The sequence below is a fragment of the Orcinus orca genome, chromosome 17 (assembly GCF_937001465.1).
Source record: "Orcinus orca chromosome 17, mOrcOrc1.1, whole genome shotgun sequence".
Lineage (NCBI taxonomy): Eukaryota > Metazoa > Chordata > Mammalia > Artiodactyla > Delphinidae > Orcinus > Orcinus orca.
The window spans coordinates 39,351,652-39,363,718 of record NC_064575.1 but is presented as its reverse complement, the minus strand read 5'-3'; the positions used below and the strand labels follow the sequence as shown (position 1 = coordinate 39,363,718).

General features: G+C 43.9%; 1 long non-coding RNA gene across 3 annotated transcripts; it reads right to left on the bottom strand.

Moving 5' to 3' along the window:
• Nucleotides 1-5,136: 5,136 nt before the first annotated feature.
• Nucleotides 5,137-8,428, bottom strand: LOC125961662 (uncharacterized). 3 transcript variants are annotated; one of them, XR_007472638.1, is made up of 2 exons: nt 8,212-8,428; nt 5,137-7,872 (listed from the first exon to the last, which is right to left on the bottom strand). It is a non-coding gene; the product is annotated as an uncharacterized LOC125961662 (long non-coding RNA). The 3 variants fall into 3 exon arrangements; XR_007472639.1 differs by having other exon boundaries at nt 5,137-7,869; XR_007472640.1 differs by lacking the exon at nt 8,212-8,428 and adding an exon at nt 8,119-8,155 and having other exon boundaries at nt 5,137-7,869.
• Nucleotides 8,429-12,067: the final 3,639 nt, after the last annotated feature.

The window sequence follows — 12,067 nt, the reverse complement described above, 5'->3', positions numbered from 1 at the left end:
AAGAGGGAAGAAAAAGTGTCTTGCATCTTCGGCTGGTCCAGACATTTTCCCGGACTCCCTCCCGGCTAGCCGTGGTGCACTAACCCCCTGCAGGCTGTGTTCACACTGCCAAACCAAGTCCTCTCCCTGTGCTCAGACCGAAGGCCGATCCTCAGCTGCCAGCACCGCCTGCCCTGGCGGGTGAGCAGACAAGCCTCGGGCTGGTGCGTGCTGGTCAGGACCGATCCTCTGTGCGGAAATCTGTCCGCTTTTCCCTCTGTACCCCTGTTGCTGTGCTCTCCTCCATGGCTCCGAAGCTCCCCCCCCTCTGCCACCCGCAGTCTCTGCCCACGAAGGGTCTTCCTAGTGTGTGGAAACCTTTCCTCCATGGCTCCATCCTACTGCTGCAGGTCCCGTCCCTATTCTTTTGTCTCTGTTTATTCTTTTTTCTTGTGCCCTACCCAGGTACATGGGGAGTTTCTTGCCTTTTGGGAGGTCTGAGGTCTTCTGCCAGCGTTCCGTAGGTGTTGTATAGGAGCAGTTCCACATGTACATGTATTTCTGATATACCTGTGTGGAGGAAGGTGATCTCAGCGTCTTACTCTTCCGCCATCTTCCCACACTGAGATTTTTAAATCGAACAAATGTTTTTTGATGTCAGAGTGTGTTTTGCTTTGCTGTGTATTTTGTTTTTTAAGCTATGTAGCCATTTTTTCCTTTTTTTTTTCGGAACGTGGGCCTCTCACTGTTGTGGCCTCTCCCGTTGCGGGGCACAAGTTCCGGACACGCAGGCTCAGCGGCCATGGCTCACGGGCCCAGCCGCTCCGCGGAATGTGGGATCCTCCCGGACAGGGGCACGAACCGTGTCCCTTGCATCGGCAGGCGGACTCTCAACCACTGCACCAACAGGGAAGTCCCATTTTTTCCTTTTCTGTTCAACCGCGGTTGTCTTTTTCACTTTTAAAAGTTGCCAAAGGGCTTCCGGGAATATGATGGAATGGTAAGACGGGGAGATCACCTTCCTCCCCACAGATACACCAGAAATACATCTACACGTGGAACAACTTCTACAGAACACCTACTGAACGCTGGCAGAAACAAAATTGATAAACCATTAGCCAGACTCATCAAGAAAAAAAGGGAGAAGACTCAAATCAATACAATTAGAAATGAAAAAGGAGAAGTAACAACTGACACTGCAGGAATAAAAAAGATCATGAGAGATTACTACAAGCAACTGTATGCCAATAAAATGGACAATATGGAAGAAATAGACAAATTCTTAGGAATGCACAACCTGCCAAGACTGAATCAGGAAGAAATAGAAAATATGAACAGACAAATCACAACCACTGATATTGAAACTGTGATTAAAAATCTTCCAACAGGGCTTCCCAGGTGGCGCAGTGGTTGAGAGTCCACCTGCCGATGCACGGGACACGGATTCGTGTCCCGGTCCGGGAGGATCCCACATGGTGCAGAGCGGCTGGGCCCATGAGCCATGGCCACTGAGCCTGCGTGTCCGGAGCCTGTTCTCTACAACGGGAGAGGCCACAACAGTGAGAGGCCCGCGTACCACAAAAAAAAAAAAAAAAAAAAAAAAATCCTCCAACAAACAAAAGCCCAGGACCACACGGCTTCACAGGCGAATTCTATCAAACATTTAGAGAAGAGCTAACACCTATCCTTCTCAAACTCTTCCAAAATATAGCAGAGGGAGGAACACTCCCAAATTCATTCTACGAGGCCACCATCACCTTGATTCCAATACCAGACAAGGATGTCACAAAGAAAGAAAACTACAGGCCAATATCACTGATGATCATAGATGCACAAATCCTCAACAAAATACTAGCAAACACAATCCGACAGCACATTCAAAGGATCATACACCATGATCAAGTGGGGTTTATTCCAGGAATGCAAGGATTCTTCAATATACACAAATCTATCAATGTGATAAACCATAATAACAAATTGAAGGAGATAAACCATATGATCATTTCAATACATGCAGAGAAAGCTTTTGACAAAATTCAACACCCATTTATGATAAAAACCCTGCAGAAAGTAGGCATACAGGGAACTTTCCTCAACATAATAAAGGCCATATATGACAAACCCACAGCCAACATCATCCTCAATGGTGAAAAATTGAAACCGTTTCCACTAAGATTAGGAACAAGACAAGGTTGCGCACTGTCACCACTCTTCCTCAATATAGTTTTGGAAGTTTTAACCACAGCAATCAGAGAAGAAAAGGAAATAAAAGGAATCCAAATCGGAAAAGAAGAAGTAAAGCTGTCACTGTTTGCAGAGGACATGATCCTATACATAGAGAATCCTAAAGATGCTACCAGAAAACTACTAGAACTAATCAATGAATCTGGTAAAGTGGCAGGATACAAAATTAATACACAGAAATCTCTGGCATTCCTATATACTAATGATGAAAAATCTGAAAGTGAAATCAAGAAAACACTCCCATTTACCATTGCAACAAAAAGAATAAAATATCTAGGAATAAACCTACCTAAGGAGACAAAAGACCTGTATGCAGAAAATTATAAGACACTGATGAAAGAAATTAGAGATGATACAAATAGATGGAGAGATATACCATGTTCTTGGATTGGAAGAATCAACATTGTGAAAATGATTCTACTACCCAAAGCAATCTACTGATTCAATGCAATCCCTATCAAACTACCACTGGCATTTTTCACAGAACTAGAACCAAAAATTTCACAATTTGTATGGAAACACAAAAGACCCCGAATACCCAAAGCAATCTTGAGAACGAAACACGGAGCTGGAGGAATCAGGCTCCCTGACTTCAGACTATACAACACAGCTACAGTAATCAAGACAGTATGGTACTGGCACAAAAACAGAAAGATAGATGAATGGAACAGGATAGAAAGCCCAGAGATAAACCCACGCACATATGGTCACCTTATCTTTGATAAAGGAGGCAGGAATGTACAGTGGAGAAAGGACAGCCTCTTCAGTAAGTGGTGCTGGGAAAACGGGACAGGTGCATGTAGAAGTATGAGATTAGATCACTCCCTAACGCCATATACAAAACTAAGCTCAAAATGGATTAAAGACCTACGTGTAAGCCCAGAAACTATGAAACTCTTAGAGGAAAACATAGGCAGAACACTCTATGACATAAATCACAGCAAGATCCTTTTTGACCCACCTCCTAGAGAAATGGAAATAAAAACAAAAATAAACAAATGGGACCTAATGAAACTTCAAAGCTTTTGCACAGCAAAGGAAACCATAAACAAGACCAAAAGACAACCCTCAGAATGGGAGAAAATACTTGCAAATGAAGCAACTGACAAGGGATTAATTTCCAAAATTTACAAGCAGCTCATGCAGCTCAATAACAAAAAAAGAAAACAAGCCAATCAAAAATGGGCAGAAGACCTAAATAGACATTTCTCCAAAGAAAATATACAGACTGCCAACAAACACATGAAAGAATGCTCAACATCATTAATCATTAGAGAAATGCAAATCAAAACTACAATGAGATATCATCTCACACCAGTCAGAATGGCCATCACCAAAAATCTAGAAACAATAAATGCTGGAGAGGGTGTGGAGAAAAGGGAACACTCTTGCACTGCTGGTGGGAATGTGAATTGGTTCAGCCACTATGGAGAACAGTATGGAGGTTCCTTAAAAAACTACAAATCGAACTACCATATGACCCAGCAATCCCACTACTGGGCATATACCCTGAGAAAACCAAAATTCAAAAAGAGTCATGTACCAAAATGTTCATTGCAGGCCTATTTTCAATAGGCCGAAGATGGAAACAACCTAAGTGCCCATCATTGGATGAATGGATAAAGAAGATGTGGCACATATATACAATGGAATATTACTCAGCCATAAAAAGAAACGAAATTGAGCTATTTGTAATGAGGTGGATAGACCTAGAGCCTGTCATACAGAGTGAAGTAAGTCAGAAGAGAAAGACAAATACCGTATGCTAACACATATATATGGAATTTAAGAAAAAGAAATGTCATGAAGAACCTAGGGGTAAGACAGGAATAAAGACACAGACCTACTGGAGAACGGACTTGAGGATATGGGGAGGGGGAAGGGTGATTTGTGACAAAGCGGGAGAGAGGCATAGACATATATACACTACCAAACGTAAGGTAGATAGCTAGTGGGAAGCAGCCGCATAGCACAGGGATATCAGCTCGGTGCTTTGTGACCGCCTGGAGGGGTGGGATAGGGAGGGTGGGAGGGAGGGAGACGCAAGCGGGAAGAGATATGGGAACATATGTATGTGTGTAACTGATTCACTTTGTTATAAAACAGATACTAACACACCTTTGTAAAGCAATTATACCCCAATAAAGATGTTACCAAAAAAAAAAAAAAAAGAAAATATATAGGTGAAATGTAAAAGGGTTGGAATAGATATACCATAACAGTAAAAACAAAACAAAACAACAAGTGGCTAAGAAAATATCAGAAAAAAATTACATTTTAAGATGAAAATTTTTACTAGCGACAAAGACATTTTAAAATGATAAAATGATTATTCCATCTAGAATGCATAATAATTATAAACTTATATGCACCTAACAACAGGACTTCAAAATACAATGAGGCAAAATCGGCACAACAGAAAAGAGAAACAGACAGTTCTACAATAATAGTTGGACGCTTTAATACCCTTCTTTCAATAGCAGAACAGACAGAAAATCAACAAGAAAATAAAAACCTTGAACAGCATTATCAATCAAGTAGACGTAACAGCCATCTATAAAACATTCCACCCAACAGCATCAGAATATACATTCTTTTCAAATGCACATGGATATACTATATGCTAGGCCATAAAACAAATTTCAGTACATTTTAAAGGGCATAAACAATACAGAGAGTGCTCTCAGATGACAACAGAATGCAATAAGAAATCGTTAACAGAAAGAAATTTGTTGAAAATCACAAATGGAAATTAAAGAATGTATTCCTAAATAATTCATGGGTCAAGTAAGAACTCATAAGGGGAATTAGAAATAATTTGAGATGAATTAAAATGAAAGTATAACATATGAATACTTGATTGGTCCCACATACTCTTCTGAAAAGCAGAGGGGTTAGACAAAGAGATCTAAATTAATTAAAAAATCATTTATTATTCTGGGAATAAAAAGAACTGGGCTTAGTCTCAGTTTTGCCTTTATCTTTGTGTCTGTTGATTATCTTGGAATAGTCATTACATAGTCAAAATACAGTTGCCAGCTCAGGAATCAAATACTGTCATCTCTAGGGCTACCATAACAAGATACCACAAACTTGTTAGCTTAAAAGAACAGAAATTTATTTTATCACAGCTCTAGAGGCCAGAAGTTCAAACTCAAAGTGTTGAGAGGGCCATGTTCTTTCTGACGCCTCAAGGGGAGGATCCTTCTTTGTCTTAACCAGATTCTGGTGGTGGCCATCAATCACTGGTGTTGGCAGTTTTTTGATTTGCAGCTGCATCACTCTGGTCTCTTTCACTATTGTCACATGGAATTGTCTCTGTGTGTTTCTGTCTCTGGAAACAATTTGAATAGAAATTTCTATTTTTAAAAAACAAACTGTTGATTATTATGCTCTATTTAGATGCTTCCTATAACCCACACCCACCTCCATTTCCCCATATGTATTTGAGAAGGAAAGAGGAACTCCTGTGAGCTATCATATTGGAAAGAATCAATAATACAATGTTTTACTAGAGATGCCTCTTATCTAAAATATTTGAATTAAATATAAAATCTGGGGAAATTATCGCCCAGTTTCCCTCCTCTAGAGGCATGTTCTAAATGATAGACAGCAGAATATTTTATACCCATGAGGTTTGCTGACATTATTGATTTGGTCCAGGATCTGTATTTTCTCTCTAAAGAAAACAGTATTCTCTCTTTACTTTCTTTAATATATAATGTTGGTGTCTTAAGTTTATTGTCAGAGAGGATGCTTATAGTTCAAATGATTTGGTTGTATTTCACCAGTATTATTACAAGATAGTCAAACAATGGCTGGGCTCCAGGATAGACCTCGGTCCCTTTGTTCCACTGGGATACTGATCTGAAAGCCACTGTTTTCTTATATTCCAAAGACCAAATAAATAAAACAAATAAATAAACAAACAAAAAAAAAACAAGTCAATGAAACTATTTTAAAACCAGCTCTCTTTTCTTCCTCATCCATGTTAATTCTCTTCTACCTAAAATTGCTTCCTGGAAGTGATTTTTATGTTTCTTAGAGCTTCTTTATGTATATATATCCACACTAATGCATATAAAACTGTGCCTTGTAGATCTTATACTTTTTCCATTTGAATAACTATTTTCTCATGTCATATAGAGTTTATCCATTGTCCTAGATATGCATTTTTCCTGTGTATTTGAGCATCATAGGCAGATAAATTCTACTCTTGAAAATGTTAACTGGTCACTGCGACACAGAAAGCTATTATTCTTACCAGTTTTCAATAGTGAGTAGATTCTGTAGGGGTGGAATTTTAAGATGTAAGTATACTGTTTTTCTACACTCAAATTCCGTTCCCCTTATCATAGAAATTGACCAGTGAAGTGTGCTGCTGACTTTTCAGAATCCGTGTACATATAATCCATTAGGGTATTAGATATAACATTGGTCAGAAAAGCATACTGTGAAACGTTGCTTTTATTTAAACTCCCACTATTTTCACTACATGGTTTCAAGATTTTACTTCATTATTGTCCTCTGGTGGTGGGCTCTGTGAACTGCATATTTACGGGTCTGGAGCACATATCCTCCCGGAGGTATACAATTCCTCAGGTACCAGCTAAAGAGTAGATGATAAGAAGCATTCAGATTTATTAAAACTCATTAAGAATATCAGTAGCCTGACTGTTGTTTCTAAAAATATAAAATATTTATCCTTCTGTTGTCAAACAACCGTATTTCATGAAAAGAAGTATAAATCCTTTTTTGCTTGCAATAGAAGAACTATAATTGAAGATATTCTTCATTTGGACCAAATACCTTCTCTGAAAATATAAGTTAAAATAGGAGTTGAAATTTCCAAAATATTCTTTAGGAAATAAAACTCCACATATAATTTCAAATTATAATTTAATTTTACCTTAAATTTAAATATCTATATTGAATTTAATTTAAGGAAGGAAGAAAGAAAGAAGAAAAGAAGGAAAGAAAGAAAGAAAGGACGGAGGGAGGGACGGACGGTGGGAGGAAGGAAGGAAGGAAGGAAGGGAGGAGGGAAGGAAGAAAAAGGAAAGAAAGAAAGAAGATAAAGTAAAATAAAGTTATTAAATTAAAAAATACTTATTATAAAAAAAATTAAGAAAAAAACGAACGGATAGAACCTTTGGATAAATGGTGGAAGCAAAGCTATACAGACAAAATCTCATACAGAAGCATACACTTAGAAACTCACAAAAAGAGGAATAGGGGAAAAAATGATAAATCTTGCTCTCAAAGTCCACTTCCTCAATTTGGGATGATTCTATGTCTAAATGAGGGAAGGAAAGAAGGAAGGAAGGAAAGAAAGAAAGAAAGAAAGAAAGAAGGTAAAGTAATATAAAATAAAGTTATTAAAATAAAAATAATTATTAAGAAAAAAATTTTTTAAAAAGACGGATAGAACCCTAGGACAAATGGTGGAAGCAAGCTATACAGGGAAAATCTCACAGAGAAGCATACACATACACGCTCAGAAAAAGAGGTAAAGGGGAAAAAATGATAAATCTTGCTCTCAAAGTCCACCTCCTCAATTTGGGATGATTCGTTGTCTATTCATGTATTCCACAGATGCAGGGTACATCAAGTTGATTGTGGAGCTTTAATCCGCTGCTTCTGAGGCTGCTGGGAGAGATTTCCCTTTCTCTTCTTTGTTCTCACAGCTCCCAGGGGCTCAGCTTTGGATTTGGCCCCGCCTCTGCGTGTAGGTCGCTGGAGGGCGTCTGTTTTTCACTCAGACAAGACGGGGTTAAAGAAGCCGCTGATTCGGGGGCTCTGGCTCTCTCAGGCCGGGGGTGGGAGGGACACGGAGTGCGGGGCGAGCCTGCGGCGCCAGAGGCTGGCGTGACTTTGCACCAGCCTGAGGCTCACCGTGCGTTCTCCCAGGGAAGTTGTCCCTGGATCCCGGGAACCTGGCACTGGCGGGCTGCACAGGCTCCCCGGAGGCGGGGTGTGGATAGTGACCTGTGCTCGCACACAGGCTTCTTGGTGGCGGCAGCAGCAGCCTTAGCGTCTCATGCCCGTCTCTGGGGTCCGCGCTTTTAGCCACGACTCGCGCCCGTCTCTGGAGCTCCTTTAAGCAGCGCTCTTAATCCCCTCTCCTCGCGCAGCAGGAAACAAAGAGGGAAGTAAAAGTCTCTTGCCTCTTCGGGAGCTCCAGATCTTTTCCCGGACTCCCCCCCCCTCCCCGCTAGCTGTGGTGCACTAACCCCTTCATGCTATGTTCACTCCACCATCCCTAGTCCTCTCCCTGCGCTCCGACTAAAGCCCGATCCTCAGCTTGCAGCCCCGCCCGCCCCCGCGGCTGAGCAGGCAAACCTCTCGGGCTGGTGAGTGCCAGTTGGCACCTATCCTCACGGGCTTAGTTGCTCCACGGCATGTGGGATCTTCCCGGACCAGGGCTCGATCCCGTGTTCCCTGCACTGGCAGGAAGATTCTTAACCACTGCACCACCAGGGAAGTCCCTAAAGCAATTATTTTTTTAACTCTATGGCTTTAAATAATCCTTGGCTCTGAAATTCCCTGTACCCCTGAGCTACGTAACCACAGGCCCCTCTGCCCTAAATCCTTTTCTTACACTTTGTAGCTTTTTAAGCAACGCCCCTCTTTAGGAAGACATAATCCCTTCTCTGTAGAAAACATGAAAGACCTGAACAAATCAAGATTTCCCCATGGAGAATTCAGCTAGTCCTGTGCTTAGCTCCGAACAAGGAAATCCATGTCTACACCAAGCACGCCATTACCCGGACTAATGTCTGACTTGAATAACAAGCAAATTATTGTGCTTTTAATTGTACCCTGCTGGGTCACAAAGCACGTGTGAGAGAGGAATGTGCCCAGCTTCTGCAGGAGAAACAGGTCAGTCCTCTAATCCTCCTTTTCTGTCACCTTCCCCTCCCCCTTTCCAATCCTTTCTCTTCCCAGCAGAGCAGAGGGACAAAAAAGAGACAGCTAAATTACGTTTAAAATGAAAGAGTCTAAAAGAAGAAAAACGGTGGTCAGTACTGACTTGGGAGAGGATGAATTATCTATCCACAGCCTCTGCAGTGTGGCACATTTGAGGACAATCAGTGTTCCAACCGGCTTGCTGGAGGGCGATATCTGCGAGCCTAAACCAGGCTTTCTCAGCCTCAGCACGACTGCTGGGTGGGGTTGGATGCTTCTTTGCTGTGGGCCTGTCCTGTGATGGAAGGACTTTTAGCCTCGCGTAAGCTGTGACCATCCAAAGTGTCCCAAGACACTTTCAAATGTCTCCTGGGTGCAAAATTGCCCCTGGTTGAGAACCACGGCCCCAAGCCCTTCCATATTGGGATGTACTTGCTCTCTCTCCCATTCTCTCCCCCCCCCATACACAAAACCCAAGAAAATCATGGTTCCTGTGTTAAAACTGGGGAGATCAACGTGCTCTTCATGTAGGTAGAATGAGCGGAAAGGAAAAAGACACTGACTTGTGTGTAGTCAGGGGACAGAGTGGGAACCCCCTCAACGCCAAGACTGAAAAGAGTCTTAGGATGTGGGTGTGTTTCTGGTTCCCTCTGGGAAGTGGCAATGCCCCTGGTTGAACAAGCCAACTTTCGAACGCCTCTACCCTGTGCACTTTGGAATCGGGCTTGCTGTGGGCGAGATGAGGAGTGATGGCGAGGCTGCAGAGATGAAGGCGTCTGTGAAGGTGCTGACTGTCTCCTCCCACACTACTTGGGACAGGGGAGAACTACCCAGCTTCGGAGAGATACCCATTGCTCAGACAATGACGATCCTGTCTTGGACCTAAACATCGGGATGAAAGAGGGCTACTGACAAGACAGACGTTGTGCAAGCATGGGGTTGCACTTTCATTACAGACATTGAGGCAAACATTTCACTCCTGGTGATATAAGACCTCCCCTATTTTTAGGAACTTACAAGAAGCATTATTTCTTGTTACCTGCCAGAAGGAAAGGCGGGAGAACGAGCACACTGCAGTGAGCCCCCATATCCACTAGATGGCGGTGTACATCTTCCTCAGAAGCCAGGCGGGCAGCGCTCCGGGCAGCTCGCTGGCCTAAGCAAGACAAGGGCCACTTTTCTTTCCGGAGACAGGCGTCTCTTCTCATTGTGGGCACAAACAGCCCCAAACAATTGCACTGACCACACAGCTCTAAGCCACGTTCCAGGGCACTGCCGTCTGTTCAGGAGTGAATGCTGGGAAAATGAACCACGCTGCTAATTTGCTTGATTGGGGGGAAAATAAGATCTCAAGTGACAGTGGGTGTAATTTATTTTTCCAACAAGAATAGGGGCAAAGCCATTTCATCCACCCCCCCCACAACTGCTACCATAAATGAAAGCAATCACCTAATTAGTCCTGAATTACTAACTGGCAGGGTAAAGATCTGCTGAAAGTCAAGCTGAAGTGGGGAGTCTGGAGAAAGGGATGTGATTTCTGCAGGGGAGGAGGGGAGGGGTAGGGCGGGGTGGGAGGGGCGGGAGGGGAGGGGAAGGCCTGAAGCCCATTGTGAGGTCCTGCGCCCCTGTGGTCTGGGGGCCGTGCTGGCCCTGACCCTGGGAGAAAAAGAGGCTCAGTGATGTCTTCAGGCCGTTCATTTTGTGCAGGAGAATGACTTTATAAAGTGAAGGAAAAAGAACCTGTTGGAGAAAACCTATCCGAGAGTTTCTCTGAAAATGCTACAGATGGAGATGAACTGGCTTGGGAAGGAGAGCACAGCCCTGTGGCGCCTGGCCACCCCGCTGCTGGTGGACCCCCCCCCCCCCCCAGGAAGGTTCTGTCACGGAAACGACAGGCAGATCTGAAACCAAGTTGGGCTTTACGTCATTAAGAAATCCCCCAAAGGAATGGAATAAAGGCCTCCTTTCACATTTTGGGTTTTGCATGTGTCCTGAGCAAGCGCCTCTTCCCCAGCTGAGACAGCGCGCTGTCCCCGCGACCCAGTGAGCGGCCCTCGTCCTGCGGGGAAAGCAAAACAGCAGCGGGGTGGGTGCGCGCCCAGAGCTGCCCCTCTCGCAATTGATTTGTTCAGGGATGACTTCTTGCGTTCTAGTTAGATGTGACCTTAATCGAAGTGCTTTCCTAAGGCGATTTATCACAACTGTGAACAGTCAGTCTGCACAGCTGCTGCTCTTTTAGGGAAACGCACAGGCTCGGGAGGCGGAGGGGCCGGCGCGGGCTCCCCTCTTTCCCACGGACCGGCACGCGTGCCCCTCGCCCACCAGAAATATGTGCGCCGCGTCCTCAGAGGCCGCCGCTTCTGTGCTCTGGCTCCTCTGCTGTTTCTGGCTGCTGAACAGCCATCTCCTCTCTCCTGGGAGGGGCAGCTGGTTTCCTTTTGGGGCGCTCCCCTTCTCCCCGTCTCAGCTCCTGCAGCGGAGACGAGGCTGCCCCTCTCTCCCTGCACGCTGTGGGCTGGGTGTGCAACCCGGCTCGGGCCACAGTCCCCCACCGTCCCCGCCGACCCAGCGCGGCGCCCACCACAGCCGGCAAAGCCCACACGGGGCGCCCAGTTAAAGCTGAACCGCAGATGAAAACCACGACTTTTTAGGGTGTCTTCAACATTGCATGCAACATACTTCTACTAAAAAAATTACTGTTTATGTGAAGTTCAGCTTTAACGAGGCGGGGATCCTGTATTGTGTCTGGCAGCCTTCTTGGTTCTAAAGAAAATGTTTGTCCAGAGCAGGTCAAATTGGAATCAGCCTAGGACTTTTAACTGGAGCTTTGGGGAACAAATACTTAAAAGGTATCTGTTGGGACTGCTAGGCTGGTAGGATTCATGCTTGCAACTGCTGGGAGCCAGCTTTGCTATCATGTGGGGAGAGCTGCTTG